A 26646-nucleotide genomic window follows, 5' to 3' on the forward strand; every position below is an offset into this window, starting at 1 on the left:
CATTGTGAAGGCACTTGATGCCACAGATCTTGTAATCTTAAAAATGGTTAAAATGGTGTCACGTCTGTTTTAACACACACACACACGTCCGGGACCCACAGAGATAGCTTAGATCAAGGGCCCCTGGCCAGTGTGACATAAGCCACATCATAGGATACCCAGGGACGGAACCTCCGGAGATGCGAAGGACACACCCAGAGAGAAGTCTCCCCAGCCTGCTGGTGAAGCCGATAAGTCTGGGGCAGCTCAGATGGCTCACTGTGGTCCATCTGGTGTTCAATCTTGGGGAAACTGAGGCAGCACAGCCAGCATCCTAATGTCAACCACGGGCTTGTCTGATGAGGGGGCGTGCACTCAGAGGGCCAATGGCAACATGCCTCCCCCTGGACACATCAACTCCCACCTTTGTGGTCTTTTTCCTTCCACCCCCAGAGGCAGAGCTCATCTCTTCCTTCTCAAAGCCTGGGGTGGGCTGCTCGAGGGGCTCTACTTCCCCTCTCTGCTTGTCAGGTTCCGATCCGCTGCGGGGGGGGCCGGGACAATGAGCTCTCTTGAGCTCTCACTCTGGGCCAGATGCCGTCCTAAGTGCGTCACATGCCTTGTATCAATGGAACTCACCCAACAAGCCAACGAGGAGGTTTCTAGTATCGTCCCTGTTTAATAGAGGAGTAAACACAGGCTCCCACCCACAAGAAGGTAAATGCAAAACCCCACCTGTACCCGGACAGCCAAGACCTTCACCCTGGGTCCTTCAGGTTTCATGGAATTAAAATACCCATGGAAGCTCTCACAGCCCATAACTTTTTGGTTTTATGGCAGCAAAGAGGGGAGAGTTTTAAGGCTATTCAGCCTTGGCACCACTCTGGGACACTGCACCACACTCATGAACAGATACAATCACAGACAATAACGCACCCCTATGGGCAACACACAGAGATTGTCCTCACGGTTCCCGGGATGGCCTCCAGCCAATGGCAAGAGACCTTTCTGGGCCTTTATGAACCAGGAGGCTAATCTGCTCTGACCTGAGCTAAGCAGAACAAACCAGAGGCCCGCAAATGTTTTATCCTTTAGGATGCACCAACACGGATATCTCGGGGTGCGTAAAACTCATAAAGACATTCTCAGGGGTTTACGGTTTGGGGTGATCCCAGTGTCTCAAACCAGACGTCCCTTGAGTTTTGCTTATGGATAGTCTTCTATCATTTGAGTTGGCTGCAAAAAAGCACAAATTGCTCTCCTTCTGGTCTCTGCAAATAGGTAGGTTCCTACACCAGGTGTCACGTGGACAAATGAAGGACAGTAGGAAACCCGTGATCCAAACACAAAAAAGACCAACAATCACTTCCACGGAGCTCCATTTTCCCCGGAGTTTCATGGAGTCCGATGCAGCCAACCTTCTTGCTATTATTCATTGTCTCGGTTGAGTTGAAAAATGTCAACCAAAAGTTGACACGTTCTACAACCAAAGGAGAACCATGAGTCGTGTTGTCTTATAATGATAATTAATAAGAAAGACAGGGTATGGCGACAACTCACTTTTTCTAAATGCTTCATAGTTGTGAAGGGAAAAATTATTCACCAGACCGTGCACTCTCGGCGGGGGCAGGGTCTCGAAGACACTCCCAACCCCCTCACAGGCAGCCCCTTAGCTATAGGATTAGTCAAGCAACTATGGTTACCAGCAACCTCTTCCCAAATGCTGTGGAAGACGCAGGCAAGTGTAACACCAAGGGACCTGGCTTCGACAATTTGGAAGATAAAGCACAGACACAAGGGAAAAAGCAGAAACAACTACACAAGGGAGTCTATCCTAAGTGCCAAGCGATAAGTCGGCAGACAGTAAGAGCTTTCAGAATCCAGAGAATGGCAAGGTCATGTTCGGCTGGGGAGGTCAGAGAAGGCTTCTCAGAAGATACAGCATTTGCCCGACAGCAGGGATGAAAAGGAAGGGCTTGACCAGAATGGAGGGACAGTAAGTGACAAGTAGAATAGGCCTCGGTGACTGAGCAGATGTGGGAGAAGTGGGAGGAAGTAAAAGGCGATCCTGAAGGGGACGGGAGAAGCTGGACCCAGTACTCAGGGAGATCCGGCCACGGCAGAAGCCAGTTTGGGGATATATGGTAGAGTTCACGGCCTCCATACTCAAGGTCCAAGTGCTTGATCAGGGTCAGGGTGCAGCAGGGCTGCGTGTTGCCCTTGACCCATGGGGCTGAGGTATCTGCCCGGAGATGGGGGTGCAATCCTACAGGTGGACTCAGTTTATGAAGAAAGAATGGAGAGCTGAGCCCCAAGACGTGCTCTCACTTTCCCTGACCCTCCTTGGACCCAATCCCTCCCTCCCGTGAGCCCCCCAGGAGTGCCTGCTGCACACCTCGCACCCCTCTCCGAGACCTTCAAAGGCTTCCGTCCTTCTCCCCTCCGATGCAGCCCCATGCCTCACACTCGGGGGCTGGCTCCATGATGGGCAAGGAATGGATGCGAGTTCTGGGAATGAGTCACAGAAAGCAAAGAAGGACAGGATCGTAAGGATAGGTAGCGGTGTCCGCGAGCGAGACAGAAAAAGACGCTCACCGATGATGGAGGGGATGCTCCCCCTGCCAAGCCCAGAAAGAGGAGCAGGGGAGTGAGGTGGGCATGGGAATCTGGTCCTGAGCATATGAGGAGTTGGGGAGCCTGAGGACACACGGGGACGGGAGGTCAGATACTGAGACAGTAGAGGGTGGAGAGAGAGGAGAAGGCTGTGAGTAGGCAATGGCTGGCCTGGGCCCATTGGGCCTATGGATGGCTCCCACGAGGGGCTTGACAGCTACCTGCTTGCCCTCAGCATGGGGGGGGGTCCGAGGCCCCCCATAAGGTTCCCATGTGTCCCTCTCCATAAAAGATTCCCAAGATCAAGTGGACATATCAGAAATGGCACCCGCCTTAACAGGCTCGGTTCCGGACCCAAGGGACGCCTCGGCTCAACATCTCCTAAACTCCAGCCATTCACGTTCCCCTGTCCCAACTCTGCCATTCGTATGCATCAGCTGTCCTATTATTTACCCGGAAATTTTTTTTAACTCTCTTATAATGAGCTTGAATTTAGCCTGACCCTAAGCAGGAACAGCTATGAAACATGGATTTGGTGTGGTTGGTTGTCTTCCCTGTTACACACTTAAATAAACATAACTTAAAAAACAGTCATCACAACACGGTCTACGAGGATCTTAACGATATCCTTAGTGGTAACCTCGGCCCACTTTAAGAAACACAGTTTCAGACTATGTGTAAAATTACCATAGAGCAGCTGTGAAATGGTCTAGGGAGGGTTTTTTTTTGAAACCTAGAAAACCAAGCTCGAATTCTCCACTGACCACATACCCCTCACTGCAGGAGCGAGGTTGCCAGTGTGTGCCCGAGTCACCGCTGGGAGGCCCAGGAGGGGAGTCAAGGGAGAAACAGAGGACCTTCCCACGGTGAGGGCCATGGGAGAGCCTTGGCTGCGAGGTGTGTGCATCACCAACCCTACAGGTAGGCAACTGTGAAGGGGATTCAACCTTCCCCTGCGAGTACACAGTGCCAAGACCAATGACGCACGATTCATTTTGCGTCCGACAGTTCATGCAACGTCTACACAGGTGTTGCCTTGTTGGGAGAAGGAGGAAAGAGAAGGGCACGGGAAGGCGGGGAAAGGGTGAGGAAGCACCATGCTAAGGGCTCAAGGCAAGAGCACTTCTCAGAAGACAATGTCAGGAAACTGCTAGAAAGCAAGAAGTCCTCTTTGAAAGAGGAACAGAAAATTGTCACGGAAAAAGACGGCCAAAATAAGGATGACACAAAGAAAAAAAACAAATGAGGTAAGAATTATACCAAAATTGCTCACTTAAATCCACATTAGTGGTTGCGGGTAAATAAAGATTTTTTAAAAAGTTAAATTAATAAAATGCAGGCTACACTTCAAAGGATCTCCCCAAACTGCAAGGTTAAAAAAAAGGGGGGGGCAAGGAAATGAAAAAGTAATGCATGTTTAATTAGAAAAGACTGGACCGGGGCGCCTGGGTGGCTCAGTCGTTAAGCGTCTGCCTTCGGTTCTGGTCATGATCCCAGGGTCCTGGAATCGAGCCCCGCCATCAGGCTCCCTGCTCCGCGGGAAGCCTGCTTCTCCCTCTCCCACTCCCCCTGCTTGTGTTCCCTCCCTGCTGTGTCTCTCTCTGTCAAATAAATAAATAAAATCTTTAAAAAAAAAAAAAAAAAAAAGACTGGACCATGTAGACGAAAATCAATAATCGACTGCAAAAATAACAAAAGAGAATTTTCAGAATCATGCCCACCAAGAGGCAAAGAGAAAGGCTGCCTGGGAAATCTGTTTTTCCTCAGACTTTTCTTCTGCTCCTGCTACGAGCACTTCCCACAGGAACCAAAGCTCCATAAGGCCAGGACTCACCAAGGGGCTGGCGTCAGCCCTCTGAAAGTGCTGGAAAGTGCTGGAAGACATATCCCACCCAAGTCAAAGCTTTGTGAGGTGTGGTCATGGTCTCATTCATCACTGTGGGAGTTCAATAAGCATTTGCTGAAGGGTGGACCAAACTGAGCAGCAAGTATGAGTTTTTGTTCCAAACGTCTGAGATTTGTGCTCGCTTTGGCAGCACATATACTAAAATTGGAACGATACAGAGAAGATTAGCATGGTGCCGAACGTCTGAGATTCAAGACATACACATCCAGCCAAGCTGTATTAATATTCCACACTGAAAGAGACAGAAAGGGCTCTCTAAGCATGCAGGTGAAGAAACCACCCATGTACTCTCCAGGCACTGAGAGAGAGATGAGCATGAGGATGAGGACAATGGGGCATCGTCATATAAAAGCATTTCTTACGCGGTGTAGATCCCCAGCTCAGAAATCCAGCCAACGGACTGTCCAGCTCGGGGGCGAAGCCCAGTGACCGGTGTCTCCCTCGGCCCTCCTCCTCTGCTTTGCATGCATCCTGGAATCAGGCTACCCGTGTCTCCTGCAACATCCTTCAGGGCCAGGACAGAGGAAGCCTTCAGCCATGTGTGGGGAGCACTGTTCACCAATGCTGTCTTTTCTGCCCAAGCATGGGCTGACACCGGGGGAGCTACTGGACCTTTGGCAGACCAATATCCCTGATGAACATGGATGCAAAAATTCTCACCAAAATACTAGCCAATAGGATCCAACAGTACATTAAAAGGATTATTCACCACGACCAAGTGGGATTTAACCCTGGGCTGCAAGGTGGGTTCAACATCCGCAAATCAATGTGATACAATACATGAATAAAAAAAAGAACAAGACCCATATGATACTCTTAATAGACACGGAAAAAGCATTTGACAAAGTACAGCATCCTTTCTTGATTAAAACTCTTCAGAGTGTAGGGATAGAGGGGACATACCTCAATATCATAAAAGCCATCTACGAAAAACCCACAGCGAATATCACTCTCAATGGGGAAAAACTGAGAACTTTCCCCCTATGGTCAGGAATGCAGCAGGGATGTCCACTCTGACCACTGCTATTCAACACAGTATTAGAAGTCCTAGCCACAGCAATCAGACAACAAAAAGAAATAAAAGGCATCCGATTCGGCAAAGAAGAAGTCAAACTCTCCCTCTTTGCAGGTGATGTGATACCTTATGTGGAAAACCTAAAAGACTCCACCCCAAAACTGCTAGAACTCACAAAGGAATTCAGTAAAGTGTCAGGATGTAAAATCAATCCACAGAAATCAGTGGCATTCCTATACACCAACAAGAAGACAGAAAAAAGAGAAATTAAGGAGTGGATCCATTTACAATTGCACCCAAAACCGTAAGATACCTAGGAATAAATCTAACCAAAGAGACAAAGGATCTGTACTCAGAAAACTATAGAATACTCATGAAAGAAATTGAGGAAGACACAAAGAAATGGAAAAACGCTCCATGCTCATGGATTGGAAGAACAAATATTGTAAAGATGTCAATGCTACCTACACATTTAATGCAATCCCTATCAAAATACCATCCACTTTTTTCAAAGAAATGGAACAAATAATCCTAAAATTTGTATGGAACCAGAAAAGGCCCCGAATAGCCAGAGGAATGTTGAAAAAGAAAAGCAAAGCTGGCGGCATCACAATTCCGGACTTCCAGCTCTATTACAAAGCTGTCATCATCAAGACAGTATGGTACTGGCACAAAAACAGACACATAGATCAATGGAACAGAATAGAGAGCCCAGAAATGGACCCTCGACTCTATGGTCAACTAATCTTCGACAAAGCAGGAAAGAATATCCAGTGGAAAAAAAGTCTATTAGCTACTGGACCCTTGGGGACACTGCGCTGGGAGCATCACTAGACAAAGTCTCTGTCACTCCTCCACCCAAGCCACCTGCGCTTGAATGAACCAAGCCTTCCCTCCTCCCCAGATCAGGAAAGACCAATCAGCCACCCAGCGGCCAATGCTTTTGTTCACCAAAACCCCCTTTCCTATCGCCTTCTAAGAGCTGCTCCCGCTTTAAGAACCAGAGTCCTGGGGCGCCTGGGTGGCTCAGTTGGTTAAGCGACTGCCTTCGGCTCAGGTCATGATCCTGGAGTCCCTGGATCGAGTCCCGCATCGGGCTCCCTGCTCGGCAGGGAGCCTGCTTCTCCCTCTGACCCTACGCTCTCTCTCTCTCTCTCTCTCTCTCTCTCTCTCTCTCATTCTCTCTGGCTCAAATAAATAAATGAAATCTTTAAAAAAAAAAAAAAAGAACCAGAGTCCGCAGCACGGTGTCAAAGGTGGAAAATGATGCGCCCCACACCCCTTCCCCCACCCCCGCCAATGAAACGCTGAGGGAACACAGGAAAATGTGAACGCAGGTCATCTTTGGATTCTGGGATTTCTCCGGCTGTTTTAATTGTTTTCATTTTATCACATTTAAAATGTTTATTTATTTTTAATTGTACAAATCAAAAAAAAATTTTTTTTTAACGTGTTTATAAAATTACTTTTACAATCAGGAAAACACTGCCTTCCCCCAAAATCAGCATATCCAATTCTAAAATATACCATATGATCCCAATTATGTAGACAAATATATACAGCCAAAAGAAAAGGGGGGGGGAATGAAAAGAATGTGAAATATTTTTTTCTTATTTCTGTTTTTCTGTATTTTTCCATTTTCTATAATGAGCATATTAATTTTAATGCTTTTTTTTGAGGAGAGAAGGGGCAGAGGGAGAGGGAGAGAGAGAATCTTAAGCCGGCTCCAAACGCAGTGCAGAGCCCGATGCGAGGCTTGAGCTCACAACCCCAAGATCATGACCTGAGCCAAAATCAAGATTCAGATGCTTAACTGACTGAGCCACCCAGGTGCCCCAATTTTAATGCATTTTTTTAAAAAAAAATATTTACTTTATTCCATTATGAACTGATGTATGAATACAGCCCTATTTAAAATATTTACAGAGTATTTGCTAATAAAATCCCCCTTGATATCTCCCTTCACAGTTGCCATCCCGTAAAATGAAGGGTTCATCATACTTTCTTTCAAATGATAAGGAGACTTGGGGGGTTTTATTTGTAAGAAAATGAATTAAGATGAAATGGGCAATAGTAAGGAGCTTTCTGGTCCAGTGCAAGGTGGACACAAAAATTAGAGATGGAAGGGACCCCAGGGATCGTTTGATCCCATGCTACCATTTTACAGATTGGGAAACTGAACCCACAGACAGATGGGGACTGGATGCCAAGTGTCCCCCAGCCCAGAGCAGAGCCCCCTCCTTCTTGCTCTCTGGCCGCCCTAAATCTTGGTGCTGATGTTGCTGGCATGGCTAGAGGACTAGTTCTGGTCACACAGCCCGGCAAGAGCCAAAACCCCACGTAGGACGGCCCCCAAGCTGACCCCAACACCGCTCTGTGCAAGCCGACCTCCAATGAGTCCAGCTCTCTGCTCAACCATGAGCCACTTCCCATCCGTTTGTGGCCAGTAAGCCCCTCCCTGCCCCCACCCACCCCCCCCCACCCCACCCCCCGTGTAGGGAGGGGGCCCAGAGAGGAAACATCTGTGCACACAAGGGGAGTGAAGGGGAGTGAATAAACGCACTTGATTTTCCCTTTGGCAAATCCTCTTCGGCCTCTTTTTCCACTCATTGAAATGCAAAGCCCCATTCCAATGAGGAGGTCTGCAAGATTCCAGAAACTTCTAGAAACCACAATCCCCACTCCGCAACAGGGATTCCCAAAACAAGGTGCGCATGGATGTGCTGGGGCTGTGGGAAAGGATAAATAGCAGACACAACCCCCAGAAACCAGCCACAGGCATCCACTGGCTTGCCCCCAACCCCAGCTTCTAACCTTCAGCCAGGCACAGAGGAAGTTCAAGTATGCCTTCCACGGCTTTCCAGCCGTGTAACCTCAGGCAAGTTGCTTCAACCTCTTTTGAAACTCATCTTTTCTCTTTGCTGCATGCAAAAATGGAAATACCACCATCTCCTTCACAGAATTCTTGCAAAGATCTGAGGGCCAAAACCACAGGAGCAACTCCATACATGTCAGCTTTCCCCATACCTTCCCATCCCTGTTAAGCCACCGAGTAACCCTTGGGGAAAGTCGTCAACAACTCAGGTCACGGTGCTGAGTCACTCCCATGGCACTGGCTGGGTTTTCCCAACAGCCGGGGCTCATCTGTGCCGATGGACACCTTCTACCATTCCCGACACAGACCAGGCTCATGGAAGGCGTGCGAGGAACAGCAGGTGAAATGGGATTCTTATGCTCAGCAGACAAGATTAGGGTCTAGAGGCCCACTGGAAGGGAACAGTAAAATCCAGGGAGCGCAGCACCTGCCATGTCTGCAGGCGCCACTTTTACATCTTGTAGCCTAGTTGACCTTCATGAGAATGCTGGAGAGAACTATTCTTGTTTTCCTTCCATAATCGAGTAAAAATGGGGGGTCGTCCCCAAGGTCTTAACGACTCACAAGACACAGAACCAGTCTGACCCTGGTGTCCTGGCTCCAAGAACAATGCAATTCCCCCCCCCTCAATGCAGGCCACCCCCAAAACACCCGAGGCGCCTCTGCGGTGCCAAGAATCCTCTCTCCAAGGGCGACTACTCCAGGGAGAAGTTACGGTGAGTGAGGCCAAGACCGGCCAAGCCCCTAACTACCAGCTTCCCATGGTAGAAGGTGGTGGCTGACTGCTGCAGGAGGCCTCGTGGGCTAACTGGAGGGAAAGGAGCTGGAGGAGGGAAGTGAAGGAGTAAGATAAACACCCCCACAGAACAGAGCCCTGACCAGCAGCCGGGGTGGAATGACACCCGAGAGAGATACTGACTGAGCCCCACAAACTAAGTCACTGTGAGTAGCTTTCTGTGCATGCTGGCAGCCCCCCATCCATCCACACGAAGAAGCAGAGGCAGCATGGAGGTTTGGCCTGCATTCAAAGCTCCAGCTGGGATGGGGGCCCGCCTTGCTTTGTCTGGTGGGCCTGGCGCCTCGCTTCTCGCTCTCCCCTAGGAGATGCAGCCCCACCTTCCCTCCCACGTGAGCTGGTCCACTCCTACTTTCACAGCTGCTCGTCTGCGTGGCCTGCGATGAGTGGTCATCACTCCCCAAGAGCAAGCACAGTGTCCGGGCGCCTGGGTGGCTCAGTTGGTTAAGAGCAAGCACAGTGTCCTACTCACATGTGTCCCCAGACACAGAAAACACACCCAGTGAACATATGTGGAATCAGTGGAGATCCCCCCAAGTCTCTGAGTAGGATTTGTCAGTCCCCCCCCCCAGAAAGTGGGGGTCTTATCTTTCTGGGGTCACCTGGCCACCCATGTGAGGGGTACAGGAAGAGCAGGAGACAAAAAGGTAGAGGCAGGGGCGCCTGGGTGGCTCAGTTGGTTAAGTGTCTGACTCTTGATCTCAGCTCAGGTCTTGATCTCAGGGTCATGAGTTCAAGCCCCGCATTGGGCTCCACAAAGGGCGTGGAGCCTACTTCCATACTGAAATCCTGTCAGGGGTCCCCAAATCACAAATGAACCAGACAGGCTTGGGGAAGGGTCATCAGTAGCTTGGCTGGGTCTCTGAAACAAGCCTCTCATGGGCCTAGGGCCCTCCAAGTAAATACATTCAGGAAAGACTCACTCTCTCTGTCACCTAAATTGTCCACAAACGTAACTGAAGTTTTTTAGCCAGAGAGAAAGTGGGTAGAGGCCAGAGGTGATCATCTATGACAAAACCAGTCTGAGCGACCAATGCTTGATGTGAAATGTACACATGTGGTTGGCTCTTACCCATACTTTTTAAAGAACTGGTATATTATTTTCACCCAAGGACTCCCAGCCCACGAATGCATAGTTACCTCTGATATGCTTGAGCAGCCAACCTGATCTCTCTTGACATCATTCAATCCACTGGCCTTGTCTGCTAGGGTCACACAACCCTTCTCCCATAAGAAGAGAGCCCAGTGACTATCTTTCTCTCTAGGACATTCAAAGGCACAGGGGTTTGCTCACTACGATTGCACCAGTGAGACCCACAGACAGAAGTGCTGAATAGCTGATGGCTGGATAAAAAGGGATTCTTAGGATGTGCTGGGATCCCACAAACAGAAATACTCCTCCAGCCCTCGAAGCATGCATGGGACTCTGCCAGGAGTGATGTGAGGTGAAACCCTCAACTCCTTTTCTTTGGCCAGGGATCCCCGTCTTTCCTCCCCTCTTGGTCTTCAAAGGATGGAACATGACAGTAACAGGTGTAGACCCTCTATCCATGCTCTGAGCCACAGATACTCAGAACATTCCATCCAAAGGCAACAGAGCACACATTCTTCTCAATTGCACATGGAACATATTCCAGGAGAGATCAAATGTTAGGCCACAAAACAAGTCTCAAAAAATTCAAGAAGACAGAAATCCTATCAAGCATCCTATCCGACCACAATGGTATGAAACGAAAAATCAATTACAAGGAAAAACTGGAAAAACTACAAAAACGTGGGGAAATGAAACAACATGCCTCTGCGTGACCAGTGGGTCATCGGAGAAATGAAGAAATCAAATAATGCCTAAAGACAAAAAAAAACCCAAAAAAACCAGAAACACAACGTAACAAAACCCATGGGATGCAGCAAAAGCAGTTCTAAGAGGAAAATTCATAGCGATCCAGGCGTACCCAATAAACAAGAAAAATTGCAATTAATGTTAGGCCTAAAGGAACTAGAAAAAGTGGAACAAATGAAGCCTAAAGTTAGCAGAAGGAAAGAAATAATAAAGAACAGAGCAGAACTAACGGATAGATCCAGAGGAGTATCAGGCTAAGTGGAATAAGGCAGAAGAAGAAAGACATATACCACATGATTTCACTCATATGTGCAATCACAGATACAGAAGACCCATTGATGTTGACCAGAGGGGAAGGGAGCTTGGCGGGGGTGGGCGCAAAATGGATAGAGGGCTGAGTTGTCCAGTGAGGGATAGATTTTTGGGGGTGATCACTTTGTAGTACAGACAGATGTTGAAATACAACGTTGCACACCAACACTTATGAATGTTATATACCAATTTTACCCCAACGTAAAAAAAGGAATGATGGCCACTGTTCCATTATTGGTCTCAGTGCTGGTGAACAGAAGAGATGGGTGGGGGCTACGGCAAACTGGAAAACCTACCCCTCGGCATCAGCGTGTTGTTGCCCTGCAGGATGCCAAAGCTTGGCGTCACCAAAGCTACTCTTTTTTTTTTTTTTGCAAGAGATGCTGGGTATCTTAATTTCTAATGTGAAATCTGATGATTTTTAGATGTTGGCAAACCGACTCAACAATTTTAAAATGAAACCATGGGCGAAAACGAGAACAAAACCTCCCACGGTCCTGAACTCGATTCCAACCGGTGGCCACCAGTGTGTAGCTCCTCGAGAAATTGCTGGGTATCTGCATAAGCAGTTGTTTCGAGAGAGGGCTCCCTGGTTTTTAAAGAATTGCATACCACCATCCTAGACTAAGAGTATGAATTAGTTGCTGCCACCCTATGCTAACCATCCCTCTGTGGAGACCTTTTACCACCAACACCACCTGCTGGTGCAGCTGAACTCCAGTGTCCAGGGATTCTAAGGGCTGCAAATGTGTGGCCAACTTCCTCTCGCCCCAGAGCTAGGCACCCCGGCTTGGGTCTTCCCTTCCTCGGGGCAGTCGCTGCAAGAATCACAGTGTCCTTCTCAATCTGCCCACGGCGGGGCTCTCCTCCTGACCTCAGACCCTGGGAAGAAGGGCTGCCACCTCCCCGTCCCCAGACCTCACACTTCCCAACTGCCCTGCCGTCCCCTCCACGATGCACACAGCACCACATCAGCGTCTCGAAATGATGCTTGCCCAGGGCTCCCCCTGAGAAGCCCTCCTTTCTCCTTCCGGCTTTTCCCTGGAAAGGAGATCCACAGCCTTCTCTCTGCAGGAGAAAATTCTGGCTCATTCAGGGAACCACCCAAAGCCAGCAGCTCACTCAACTCTGTTTTTCAAAGTCTGACCCACAGTGAAAAGCGCATTTTACTTTACGACCCAATGTACACACACACAAAGCACAGATTTCGTGTCGTGATGTGTACCCTACGGCATGCAACGCACGCTGAGATTTTCCCATTTGACCTTTTAGGCTGATTAACACTGATCACATACACTGTGTGGCTCGAGACTCACGGTTCCAAGAAACCCTGCTTTACCTCGTCCTGATCTCCTTTTGTGAGGATCCCCTCCTTGGCCTCCCTCTGCATCAGAAATTCCTATAAAGGTTTCCTTCGCTTCACTTCCCTGGACCCACCCAGGCAGAGATAAACGCTCCCGATTCTCCCAGCCTCCGAGGACTGCGTACCACTCACGGGCGCTTAGAGTCCTCGGGTCTTCTCTTTTTCGAAAACAGGGACCAAGTCTCTGGATCCGGCGCACTTAAAATCTCTGTCGAATGCTTGATGTCAAAGAAGAGGAAGCCTTTCTAATCATGATAAAATTGCGCTGCATTTTGCTTCACACCACAAAACCCAATCTTTGGAGAACTCTGCTCCCGGCAGCATCCCCCTTCCCTGCCCTGGGGGGAGAAGGAGCTGTGTGGTTTCCAAACTGCTCTGTGTACAGATGTATCACATCCCCCTCAGGGCCCGAACACAGACCCCGACACGTCACGCTGGCCGTGACACTGACTTACCGCAACGGAGGTGGGAAAGAAAAGAGATTCTGTGCACCCCGTGCTCAGGTGGGGAAACCGAGAGAATCTAACACAACTGTCGCATGGGAAGGGGCTGAATCCACATGAATCTGAGTTTCCGAGACTCCCACTTGCATGCACTTTCCAAAAGCCTTAAGTGGCTTCAGCTGCTGTTACATAATCCTGTGTTTGCTATCTACCCCCCAACTTGTTCCTCCCTCTCTACAGCCCCCATAGCTCTGGTGTGTACACCCAGGGCCGCCCCGACTCGACAGAATGCGCCCCCACAAGGCACAGATGTCCCAGTCAGAAGATCCCCGTGGACCTGGTTGCTGTCCCACTCTGTCCCTGACCGGCCGTGTGACATCTGGCAGAACACAGCACCTCTCTGGGCTTGTCCCTCACCTGGAGCCCGAGGGAGCGGACCCTGCTGATTCCCGAAAGCCCCTTCCAGGCTCTTCCTGAGTACTCTACCTGCACCATTTGGAACCCTGTGGCCCTGAGAAGGCGTGGCCACACTCAGGAATTAAGAAAAAAGCAAAACAGAAGAGGTGAAGATTCAGAAGAAGGCACCCAGGTAAGTTGAAGGCAGCAAGCAAAACTCTCTTCCCATTGAGCTCACCACCTCAGATACCCTCCACCCCCTGCCCAAGTGGCTTGCGCTTTCCCAAGCCTTGGGGTCCCCATGCGACCCGGACTCAGTGAAGGAATGCCGAGGGCAGACAGGTGGGCGAACAGAAGCATCAGCCCGGGTCACTCCATCGCAGAGCGAAGCACCTGCCCACAGAGGCTCTCCAGGGCAGGTCCCCCCCGCCCCCCGGCCGGCCGGCCCCCTGGCTCTTGCTGGGCTCCAGTGAGCTTCAAGCACCTGCCCGGGGCTCGGACTCACCTCAGCCCTGCAGTCCCTCCTCTTGCAAAGCTGACGCGCTGGTCATTTTCTGCCACCGTCTCTACATCCGCTGCTTTCCATGGCATCAGCTAATTCACTGTGCAAAGCAGCATTTATATATAGAAAGTTGCAGCCACGCAGGTTAGCATTAAAATAGAGACTTGGCGTTGCCGTAGCAACCAAACAAATGATATTCAAAATGAAAGAGAAGTATTCTGCAATCGGGAAAGCATGTCCACAGCCTTCCAGGGCAGTTCGCCCAGTCCCCTCGAGGGTGGGAGGGACGGCCTCCGGAGAAAGGGCCTTCCCCTCGGTGAACCTCCCTCCTTCCCATTAAGTCACGGGCTCTGGTTGCAGCTATGACCACAGCCCCCCCGCATGAGCCCCTTCCTAAAGGCAACTCCTGCCTGGAGCGGCCCCAAGGCCAAGGCAACTCCGAGGGAGTATGCTGATCTTGACCAGGTACCTCAATTTGCAAAAGCCCTGATGCTATCACCAAGGATGCTTCTGGAAACAAAGGTGGCTCCTGCCAAGGCCCGCCACGGGCATGGAGTCAAGAGACACAGTGAGTACATTTGGTCGGCTGCTTTGCCTGAGCCTCAGCCTAAAAATAAGAGGTGGGGGGCGGGGGGCTAAGGGATGGAGAAGCAGCCTAGTGCCTTCCACCTCTGTGATGCTACGATGTGTGTCTTTCCTTCTGGGTCATCTCTTTGTTCTGCTTTCTTCTTGTTTCCCGAGTCCCTGGGCATGCACCTTACTCGGCCACGCGGGCCCTGGATGTTGCTTGAGCTCCATTCACACTCAGAAGCTCCAGCTCCAGCTTCCTAGCTCCTGATCAACACAGCCACCACCCAGAATGTTCCCAGCCTTCAAGGCAAAAGGTCTGGGTCCAAGGAGCCACCAAGAGGCTGGGGGACCTTGGACAACTCCAAGCCTTTCTGCGATTCATTCACACATTTTAAAGTCAGCCCTGATCTAGAAGGATGAAACTTAATAAAAAGAATGCCAACCCCAAGCGTCGGCGAGGGCGCAGAGCCCCTGGAAATCCCGTACACTGCTGTGGGAATGCAAAACGGAGCAGCCCGTCTGGAGAGCAGCCTGGTGGTTTCCTAGAAAGTGGACATATACACTCACCATACGAGCCAACCATCCCTCTCCCAGGTATGTACCCGAGAGAATGGGAAAAAAATGTCCACACAAAGTCTTAGGCACGAATGTGCGTAGCAGCTGTATTTACCATAACCCCACACTGGAAGCAACCAAAGACCATCCACAGGGGATGGAGAGCAAACCACAGTACATCCATGGGGGGGGGGGGTCACGACTCCCAATACAAAAGAGCCAACTACAGATACAACTAAGTCACTTTGGTGACTTGGAGCATCTCACACGTGTGGAAGCCAGGCTCAAAAGGTTACATACCGTACGATCCTATTTACATGACGTGCTCTATTTACATGACAATGCTATAGGGATGGATGGCTCATGGGGGGCAGAGGAGGAGCATGAGGGAGGTTCTTGGGGTGACGGAATTATTCTATATCCTGGTTGAGGGTGTGGTTACATGACTATATATATATGTACAACTGTACACCCAAAAAAGTCCATTTTGGAGCGCCTGGGTGGCTCAGTCGGTTAAGCGTCTGCCTTCGGCTCAGGTCATGATCCCAGGGTCCTGGGGATCAAGTCCCTCATTGGGCTCCCTGCTCAGCGCGGAGTCTGCTTCCCCCTCTTCCTCTGCCCTCCCTCCCCAACCCGTGCTCTCTCTCTCTCTCTCTCTCTCAAATAAATAAATAAAATCTTAAAAAAAAAAAAAAGAAAGAAACTATTTTTCACCTTGGAGGGAAAAAAAAATCAGAGGATGGCACAGTCTCGTCGTAGCGGTGTTTGGATCAAACACGGGGTCCCCATGCATAAACTGTAGAGTTCTGAGAACTGTTTGTTATCAGTACCATTTTTCATTACAAAGACCCTCTTCTTGTCCTAGGCCCATGGTTCTCAACCTTGGACCAGCTGCCTCAGCCACACTGGGGAATTTTTTAGAAAGTACAAACCCGGGGCGCCTGGGTGGCTCAGTCGGTTAAGCGACTGCCTTCGGCTCAGGTCATGATCCCGGAGTCCCTGGATCGAGTCCCACGTCGGGCTCCCTGCTCGGTGGGGAGTCTGCTTCTCCCTCTGACCCTCCTCCCTCTCATGCTATCCTTCTCTCTCCCTCTCAATAAATAAAATCTTAAAAAAAAAAAAGAAAGAAAGTACAAACCCTTGGGTCTCATCCTAGCCCTCCTGAACCAGAAACTCTGGGGTTAGGGTCCCACGGTCTGTTTTTTTTTTTTTTTTAAGATTTTATTTATTTATTTGAGACAGAGAGCACATGAAAGGGGGGAGGGTCAGAGGGAGAAGCAGGCTCCCTGCTGAGCAGGGAGCCCGATGCGGGACTCGATCCCGGGACTTCAGAATCATGACCTGAGCCGAAGGCAGTCGCTTAACCAACTGAGCCACCCATGCGCCCCCCACGGTCTGTTTTAACAAGGCCTCCTGGGCACTGACTGTGACGCACCCTGAAATTTGGGAACCACCGGCCTCCATCTATGGGTTGGATCCAGCTAGGCCAGCCCATCACGGAATGGATCCATCCCTCCCTTCTGACCCGGCCCAGCTCCCGGGCCAGGACCGGAACCCACCTCGCCAGCCAGTCCGCTTCCCGCGCATCTCAAATCAAAGGGCACCTCGTGCTTGTCCCAATGAACCCTGGACAAGCACGACTCCCTACTTACCCCAGAACAACAACTTCAAAGCCACCTGGCTTGGTTTCTGGTTCCCAAGGCACACAGATGACAGATCACAGAGAAGAAATCAGAACCACATGAATGTCACATTCAGCAAAATAAACAGAATCACAGCATCAGGGCTGGGTCCAGGGGGCTGCGTATTTGGCCCAGAGCCCAGGCTTGGTGGCCCCCAGCGTGGGCTGGGCTCCCCAGCCTCTCCTCCCCGCCCACGACTCCTACAAATGGTAGGACGCCCAGCATGCTGGCCCTCCAAGCCGAGGCCTCCGCGAGCGACGCTGCTTCGGCTCACATTTCAGTGTTTTATGGAGTTTTTATATTCTCTTTTACGGTGTAGCTGAAGATAGCTCAGCTTCTCCTCGAGCCCTGTCCAAATATGCACAAGCACCAACAGGAACACTACGCTGTTAAAGGACAGAGTGACAGCTCCAGGAGCCCCGGGGAGGGGCTGTGGCAGCCGCCCCCCTTTATACCACTGGTTCCTCCCAGAGCCAACCCTGCTGGGCTGGGCATACTCACTCCCAGCCTCATTCCCATCGCACGACACAGAAACCCATTCCTCTCACGGCTTCTGGGGAAAACAATATGGCGCTCCACAGAGCCCATGTTTCGGAACCAGAGGCGATCCCAGAGACATTTCCTAGTGGCCACCATGGGGGTGGGAGTGGTGGGCAATGTGTCAGTCCCTTCCTGCTGCTGGAACAAGTAACCAAAAACTTGGTGGCTTGACGCAACACAAATGTATTACCTTAAGAGTTCTAGGGCTCAGTAGTGGGTCTCAGTGGGCTAAAACCAAGGTGGTGGCAGACCTGTGCTCCTTGTGAACGCACCAGGGAAGAATCCGTTCCCTTGTCTTTGTCAGCTCCTGGAGGCGGCCTGCACTCCTTCGTGGCCGGCCCCCTTCCTCCATCTTCAAAGCCAGCAATGGTCTGTCCAGTCCTCTCCACGCGGACCCTTCTGGTTATACTGGGCCCATACGGATAATGCAGGATAATTTCCCCATCTCACAGTCATCTGATCTGCAGCGTCAACTCTCTTGCCACGTCACCGCACATACTCATGGGTTGCAGGGACCAAGACCGGGATATCTTGGATGTGTGTGTATGGGGCTGGGGATTGGGGTGGTCATGATTATGCCCACCACAAGGAGCTCCCAGCGTCTGATAAGCAGGGGGCAGAGATGCCACTAAACTCCGATGATGCCAACCACCACTCGCAAGCAACAAAGAATGACCCGGCCCCGAATGTCAATCGTACCAAGGTTGAGAGACCCCTGTAGAGCCTAATGCTGACCAGACCTTAGTTGGTCCCAGTGACCCTGACTCAAGTCCAATTCCCACAGAGACGTCAACTGTAGAAAGAAGCTGTGACCCACCATTAAGGAGGAATGTTTTTCACCATCCTATTAAATGCTTTCATGTGGATTCTCTAACCCAGAATCATCCTCAAATGCTTCTCGTTTGATATACAGAACATATACACAAGACTTGAAAAGCACGTCACATGCATCTTGCTTCTGGAAGGCACATAAACGCAGTGGACATAGATCATCTGAATCTCTTTACGCAAAGAGGATTAAGAGGTACAAACTTCCAGTTACAAGATAAATAAGTCACGGGGATGTAAAGGACGGCCTGGGGAACGTAGTCACTAATACCGTGATAACTTCGTATGATGACAGACGGTGACTAGATCTATTGCGGGGACCGTTTTGTAACATGTAAAAATATCAGAGGGCTATGCTATACGCCCGACGCGTAATGCTGCTCGTCGCTTATGGTTCGATAAAAAAAATTAATAAATCTCTTTATGTGAATAACTTCAAATAACATGGCTAATTCTGCTTTGCTGTTGGGTTGCTTTCAGGTCTCAGAAATCGCTGAGCTAGCAAGCCAGCGTGGCCGCTCATGTCCCCATCCCTGCTCTTCCCTCCCCCAGGGGGAACTGAGCCACCACGCGCTGAGGAGAATTCCCGAAGACCCTGAAGACCTCAGTTTTGGGCAGTGCTGAGCTCTTGGGGTGAAGCCTACAGCAGCCGGGCAGCCTGGAGAAGGGGAAGACGGGGAGGGCTGCTAAGGAGGCCCTGCCCAGCTCTGCAGACAGCAGAGGATTAGCACCCCCTTCCCCTGAGGTTGGTCCCCCAGAGCAAGGGCAACCTCCGCATCGCCCTGAGGTCCCATCTGCTGGCTGGGTTTCCTAGAGGGTGACTCTATAGTGGTTTCCTGGGGATTCCCCTGAAGGGACAGGTAGACAGGGCCTCCTTACCCCACTTCCGTGTCATTCTGACAAAAGGAGTCCCCACTCCCTCCCACCCCCATTGAAATGATGAGCAGAGGCCCGGTGGCATCTGGCATGATTATGCGTCACCCCCCCCCCACATCCCTGTGCCCCGTGTCCCCAGGCGAGCCCCTGCTATTCTGTTCTCTGCTTGACACAGCAAAGTGGTTATTTAATTCCTCTGCTGCAACCGTCCAGCATTCTCTGCCGAAGCCACGTGCCTGCCCCACAGCAGGGAAGCAATGGTCTCAGGAAGCCTGACATGACGCCTGAGATACTTTCGGGCCTGGGACCACCGGCCTCAAGAAGCCGCCTGCAGAGCATGCGGACTTATTCGATCGTCCCTCCAGCAAATGCTCGCTGCACGTTTACAATGAGCCACACACCCTTCGAGACCGGGTACACAGAGGGCCTTGCCCACAGGGAGCACGAATCCAACGCGGGGAGATCGGGAAGGCCCCGCTCTAAGCACGGACATGCGCTATTTCACTTAACACCCATGCCAACGAGGGGGACAGGTGACCTTAACCATCTCTGCTTTCAGATCATTGCAACCTCAGCAGGAAACACTTACGTGACACCCAGCACGGGCCTGACTGTTCTCGGCGGTTTCCAGACGTGCATCCACTCACTCTTCACTCCCACCCCGCGAGGCGGGCTCTAGAATTACACCCACTTCACAGGGGGGGAAACCGAGGTTCAAATGGTCAGCCGCCTCCCCCAGATGTGTGCAGGCATTTATAGCTCATAAATGGCAGCACCAGGACTGGCCAAACGCCTCCTTCAGGACACCCAGCCCAGGGCTCCCGCTTCCGAGGGGCAGCAGGGGGCAGAGGAAGGGCTTTCTTTTTTTTTTTGGTCCTGTAGCTACAGCAGACCCTTTGTTGCTCAGACCCCAGTGAGTCACCTCCCTCCCAAGACATTGCCAGAGAGAGCCCCACTCTCGCGGGGGTGCTCATCCTCACTTCCTTTTTCATTTCTCAAACACAGCTTTCACCAGATCCACGTGAGTCACGTAAATGCCAGCAAAAGTTCAAAGCTGTTCAGATAATGGGATTTTCAAGGACAAGGGGCCAATGGTAGCAGTTGTTAGTGAGACAATGTCTCAGCCCCCTCACTCCATCTCCACCTTCTGGGACCTCTGGGGTCAGCTTCTCTGTGTCCTGGGGCGGGGGTGGGGGGGGGGGGCTGTGAGTCTGGTGATCACACTTGGGATCCTTGTGGCAGAGGCCGGGGCACAAGGAAAACCTCAGTGGCATGCGTTAGCATTTCCAACCATGCCATGGCTAAGCCGGTGGCCTAGAAACCACAGGGGCTCCAAAGGAAGGTCCTGCCAGTCTCAGGAACCACAGCCAGACGTGACCATTCTGTTATTTGGAAAAGGGGGGGTCTTCGCAGATGCAGTTAAGGATTCTGAAATGACGAGGATGTCCTGGATTATCCAGGTGGGCCCTAAATGCAATCCCAAGTGTTATTTATTTATTTATTTATTTATTTATTTATTTATTTATTTGCCAGACAGAGAGAGAGAGAGAACAAGAGCACAAGCCGGGGGTGCCCAGCAGGGAGAGGGAGAAGCAGGCTCCCCGCTGAGCAGGGAGCCCGACGCGGGGCTCGATCCCAGGACCCTTAGATCATGATTTGAGCCGAAGGCAGACGCTTCACCGACTGAGCCCCCCAAGCGACCCAATCCCAAGTGTCCCTATGAGAGCGAGGCCAAGGGAGAGTTTATTACAGAGGAGAGAAGGAATCTGGTCAGCCAAAGGTTGGCAGGGAGACCCGGCCCTAGGCCACCCCAAAGAGAATGGAGCGGCAGGCAGACAGTCCCCCCTGCTCTGACCGGAACCGGAGTCAAGCCCCGTGGAAACGCTGTGTCAGGACACGTGCACAATGCAGGGCCGGCTGCTCTAGGGAAACACGGTGACCAAAACCACACTCGGAAGCTTTCCGCTGAGGTTTGCAGACCTGGATCACGGAACACTGCAGCGACAGGACTCCCCCAAAGCCCAGACATTCCCCTAACACTGGCGGCCCCCAAGACGGTCTCTCCGGTGGTAGACAAAATGACCCAGGCGTTCTCAGAGGCTGATTTCTAGACAGGTCCATATTCATTAAGGTCGGTTAGGAAACACCAGGTAACGAGGACATAAAGGGCACAGCTCCCTCCTCCCCAAGAGTCACAATCCCAGACGCCAGCCCGGATCACCTGCCCCTTCTGCTCCCAGCCTGGCTCCTTGCTCCGTCCTCATTCCCAGTCTCTGCCTTCCACGGGCTGCACCCAGCTGGCCAGGCTTCGGGCCTGATCCCAGAGAGAGAGAATACCAGCAAAAAGGCCATCCCTCCAGCCTGATTCCAAAATCAAGAGGCTGCTGGGGGGAGAGGGGCAGAGGCTCCCTCATGGGAAGTGGGAGAAGAACGTACAAGACGTGCCATTTCTATAACATGGGGACTAGACTCGGGATTCCCATTTCCCCATCCCTCCCCGACACCTCGCCACCCTCAAGTCCGACCCAACCACAGAGTCACTCAGCCAGTCAGGGGGTCCCCGCGGGGGCCATCGGTGCGGTGTTCCCAGGCAGCAAGCCAGCAGGCACCGAAGAACAGACCACAGAATCACACAGGTGTGCACGGGGTAGCGTTACTCTTACAGAGCGCGGGGCCAAGAACAAGAACAGAAAACCTGCAGACGCAGGGTGTGAGAAGCACGCGTACTCGGCCACATGCATAGTCAAGGGACAGACAGGTGGAGCCCAGCCCCTCAGAGTACGTGTCGGAGACCAGGAGCCTACCTATAAAAACCCGGAAATTTCCCATGAAAAAAATTAAGATTTCAATTGTGTCCCAAAAATCTAGAAGGACCTACTGAAGTTGCATCTGATAGGATCACGAGAACCGTGGCCACCTTCTCCGCCATCCTCTGGGGCGGTGGTTTTCAACCATGGCTGCCCGTGAGAATCCTCTGGAAGCTTTACAATCGCCCTGATGCCCAGAAGTCCCTCGACCCCTTCAACAGCTCCCTAGCAGAGAGACCTGGAGAGGGCTATCTTTCAAGCTTGCTGGGGGTAATTCTAATGTGCAGCTGACTTAACAGGGCTGCTCTGGCATCTGCAGCTGCCTGGAGCAGACAGCTTATTCAGCTGAGGTGCAGAGAAAAGGGAAGGCTGGGGCCCCATACACCAAAGCTGGCATGTGGACCCCCACCGGAGGCCCCCTGCTTTACCCACAGTCCACATCACAGCAGCCAAGCCAGGGGTGATGAGCCCCATCCCTTCGGGCTGCAACACCTCTGCCCATCCTAGGAAAAGCAAAAGGACAAAGCTCGCCAAGGTCCAAGACAGCGCACGGGCAGGCTTCCCCTGCCCAGGGGCTCGGGACAGACCTGAAGGCATCCCAGTTTCATATTATCCCGCTGTATCAGAGATTCCTCTGGCTTAAAAATATGCTTTCTGTAAAACCCGGGGCTCAGTCAGTGAAGCATCTGCTTTCGGCTCAGGCCATGATCCCAGGACCCTGGGATCGAGTCCCACATCGGGCTCCCTGCTCCGCGGGGAGTCTGCTTCTCCCTCTCCCTCTGCTGCTCTCCCTGCTTGTGCTCTCTGGCTCTCTCTATCTCTCTCTCAAATAAATAAATAAAATCTTAAAAAAAAAAAATGCTGAAGCAAGACCACACCCATAGAAACCCCAGGTTCCGTCACTTACTGTTGGAAGATCGTTCTGTCCACAAGCCTCCCAGACTCCGATGCACGGGAGTCGATATGCAGAGAACAGACAGCTTGTCTGCACCCCTTCTGAGATGTGATGGGGACAGTGGGGAAAGAGACCTGAGCCTGGGCTGGCGCCCGTGGTCTATCTGACCCCAGGATCAATGCATTAGTGGCTTAGATGCAATTTGGGGCACTGCCCACTGGTTTGGTGCCATTTCCCTAAACACAGGGAGACTGAAAAGGAAGGAAAAAGTGGGTGTTGGGACATCAATGTCTCCAGCCCGTGTGGGGATTCTGAGAGTCGGGAGCGAGACTGCCTGTCTTGCCCAAGGCAGCCAGCTCAACAGGAACCCAAGAGGAGGCCCTCCCTACCTGGGGACAAGAGTGACAGCAAGGAGCAGCCTCGCAGGAATGAGGCAAGGAAATGGGATTTTGATTGCACAGATAAAGCGTGCGGGGGCGGGAGAACGGTGACAAGTGACATGTGAATCACGGAGACAAGAGCTTCCCAGGATGCGACGTGTCTGAACAAGCCATGCGGCTCAGCCTGAGAAACCGGAAAATGAGCACGAGTGTGCTCACCGTGCAGGGAGCTCGGCAAACTCCTTACGCCCTGAGCCCCAGGCCCAGCTGGAGTCGGGCCCCGTCCCCCACGCACAGGTGGAGGCCCAGGGGCACCCCTCCCCGGCCAGCGTGGGCTTGGAGCGTTCTCTTTCAAACAGCCGCGGAAGTTAGAGCAGTTTCCATTTGAGCCTATGCTCCGAGCACTGGGCCACTGTGTTGTCCCCAAGCATCCAGGGAAAGCCTCGGCGTGGGTACCAGCCTGAAGCCTTGCTCCAAAGCACGGTCCATGGAGCTTGTCAGAAATGCAGCGTCCCGGCCCCTCCCCAGACCTCCTGCATCAGAATGTGCACCATAACAAGTGCCCTCCCGGGGAACCGGGAGTGTGTTAATGCTTGAGAAGCACTGTTTGCAGCCTACAGGTCACCCTCGTCCGGACCAAGCATGTAACAGCCCCACAGCCGAGGAATTTATTGCTGCTTTCAGTCTAGACAGCTCACACTGACTTTTCTCCCCCACCCCTACCCGCCCCCCCCAATCCAATCCAAGGCTGCAGTGCCTTCCTCAGTCCCTAACGCCTGGATCAAGCAAGGCAAGTGCAGATTAAGATGTCTCCCTGGGGCCACAGAAGCTGCTAGAGTAGCTCTATTTGCAAGCTCTACCTCCGCGTGTTCACGTATTTATTTGTTGGTCGTGCTCATCCAAACGTTTACTGGACACCTACTGTCTATCAGGCACTGAGAATCCATAGATGAGTGACCCAGCCTGGTCCTGGGAAAAGTCTGCCTCCCGAGAGAGAGAGAGAGAGAGAGAGAGAGAGAGAGAGAGAGAGCACAGGCAGGCATCACATGCTTTCTCTTTACCAGACTTTTCTCTTTGCTCTTTCTGCTTCCTTTTGTCTGGCTTTCTATCAGGTTGATTGCATTCTCTTTAAGCTCCCTCCCGCCCCTGCAAACTTGGCATTTATAGTCTATTTATACTACTTAGGTGACTTAGGTGGTTGCACTGACATTTTTAACATGTATTCCCGACTCCAAGCATAAAGACGATCAATAGCTCTCTTTTCCTCCTGAATACTACAAAACCCTGGGACGCGTTCACTTTGATATCCCCCCTCCCACTTTCCAGGTGCTGGTAGCATGAAGCGCTGAAGATGTTCTCTTCCCACAAGTCTTGGAGCTGACTGGTCATTTGCTATCTCCTGCCACTGATTGTTTTCCAGAAAAATAACAAATTCCAAACTGACTCAAGAGGAAATAGAAACCCTGAATAGATCTATAACCTTCAAAGGAACTGATCCAGCGGTCTAAAATCTACCTTAAAAAGCTACAGCAGGTCTATGTGGTTCTACCGGTAAGTTTTTGCAACCCTTGAAAGAAAAGACAACATTTCTCTTCTATGCTCTTCCAAAAAAATACTGAGAGAAAAACACTCAGTTCCTTTTATACTACCGCGTACCGACCTTCAAAGAAAAATAATGTAAGAATTAATTAAAAACCTACCTCCTAACCTCACAGGGCATAACTGTAAAAATCCTCAATAAACATTACTAAATCCTGAGAAAAGAAGAATATTAAAACATCGGAAAACTCATTAGTTAAACTCACCACATTAAAAGATTATAAGAAAAAAAGTGTAATCATCTAGATGCAGAAAAATTTCTGCATCTGACCACTAAAACTCCTTACAAACTAGGACCGGAAAGGAAATTTTCTGTCTGATAAATTTTAACTATCCAAAATTAGAATAAATCTCATGCTTAATCTTACACAGTGGGAGTTTTTCCTTTAAAGTCAGGAGCAAGACAAGGCTACTTACCACCACTGCTTCTTTTCGACACTTTACTGAAGATCCCATAACACAGTAAGGCAATAAAAAGAGAGAAAAAAATATAAGGGTTGCCAAGTAAGAAACTACTGACACCCTCATACCATTTCATTGTCTACCACGAAAGTCTAAGAAATTCTAAAAACTCTCTGAACTAATAAGACCACTGAAGATCTATTCATAAAAACAAACAGTATTCTTAAATATTAGCAACGATCACAAAATACAAAACATATGGTTAACATGGCGGACAAAAACAGGCAGTTTATCCCCCACGGTTTCCTGAAATCCCACTAAAAATGGGAAAAAAGAAAAGGGACAAAGCCACAGAGAGAAAAAAAAGGAAGTAAGAGTTGACCATCAGTGACACACAGCTACAACATTTTGGACAATGGAATACAAGCAGATAAATGGTCATGACTTAGCCTAGAGGAGAAAACCGAAAACTTCATTCCCTTGGGAGGGAGGCATCAACAAGAAACAAACCAATTTATAATGCAGAACCTCGGAAAGGCCCAGGAAGACTCACGGGCACAAGGTATCGATGAGGTGGAAGTATTAAAAGGAGGTAGAGGGACAGAGCTCCCTAGATCCCTCCCCACGCTTGGTCGCCAGTGACCCCCAGACTGCCCAGGGCAGGAAATGTCAAGATTCTCAAGGGAAATGAGCTCAGAGCTCCCAGACTTGGGGACACCTACAGGACAGGGTGACAAGTCATTCTGAAAATAGGGCAAGTTAAGCAAGTGTTTACATACTGTGGGTTGAAGATCAGACCCACTTCTCTTCCAGCAAGCTACTGGAGGAGACCAAGGGAGAAAACCCAGAAAGAGGAAAACGGAGACCCCGAAAGCAGAAGAGAAGCAAAGAGAAGTAATGGGATGATGTTGAAGGAACAGCCCAGAATTTAATAAAAAAGAAATACATAAATAAACGGCAGGGGACATCGACCTGAAGAGCCACAGACCAAAACCAGAGCAAACAGACTCATCACCTATCCCTGGTGACCAGGCAGACCTACTAGATTTCCTCCAATGGTATTGACAGTATTCAGGGAACTGTTTACAGGTCTGGTGAAGAATCTGGGGGAAGAACTGGTCCAAGAGACCGAGAACACCAAGCCAATAAAAAGATGATTGTTTTTTATTTTATTTATTCGAATTTCTTTGATTAACTAGGGAAAATTAAAAAGTGTCCCATCAAAGCAGACACCGAGAAGGAGTTCAGCTCTAATTAATCTCTGCAGGCATACTAATGTAAACAGCAGACTCTGATATAACCAAACATCGTGGTATCACCATTTGGGGGGTAAGGAAAAAGGTTACGTGTGCACATGGGGACAAAGGGTGGGGTAGAGTGGCGGTAGAAGGGCCAGGTCTAATCTCCTATAAGAAGAAGTACAAAAGGCAATGTGTACTATTGGGAATTGGGGAGTGGACAGGGAGTTGGGG

The 26646-nt window shown here is 50.6% G+C and overlaps 1 protein-coding gene and 1 non-coding gene across 5 annotated transcripts in view; one reads left to right on the forward strand and one right to left on the reverse strand.

Annotated features, from left to right (window-relative positions):
• Nucleotides 1-26646, reverse strand: part of GAS7 (growth arrest specific 7) — a 203445-nt gene that overhangs the window by 101160 nt on the left and 75639 nt on the right. Inside the window, exon 1 of one of the 4 annotated variants that reach the window (XM_021694762.2) lies at nt 14044-14114. The exons of the other annotated variants lie outside the window; for them this stretch is intronic. The gene's annotated coding sequence lies outside the window, so the exon portion shown is untranslated. Of the gene's footprint in view, nt 1-14043; nt 14115-26646 lie in introns of those variants that run through there. 4 annotated transcript variants of the gene reach the window in all.
• On the forward strand, nt 4613-4716 carry LOC123326765. Its single transcript, XR_006541309.1, has one exon. It is a non-coding gene; the product is annotated as a U6 spliceosomal RNA (small nuclear RNA).

The sequence above is a fragment of the Neomonachus schauinslandi genome, chromosome 15 (genome assembly GCF_002201575.2).
Source record: "Neomonachus schauinslandi chromosome 15, ASM220157v2, whole genome shotgun sequence".
NCBI lineage: Eukaryota > Metazoa > Chordata > Mammalia > Carnivora > Phocidae > Neomonachus > Neomonachus schauinslandi.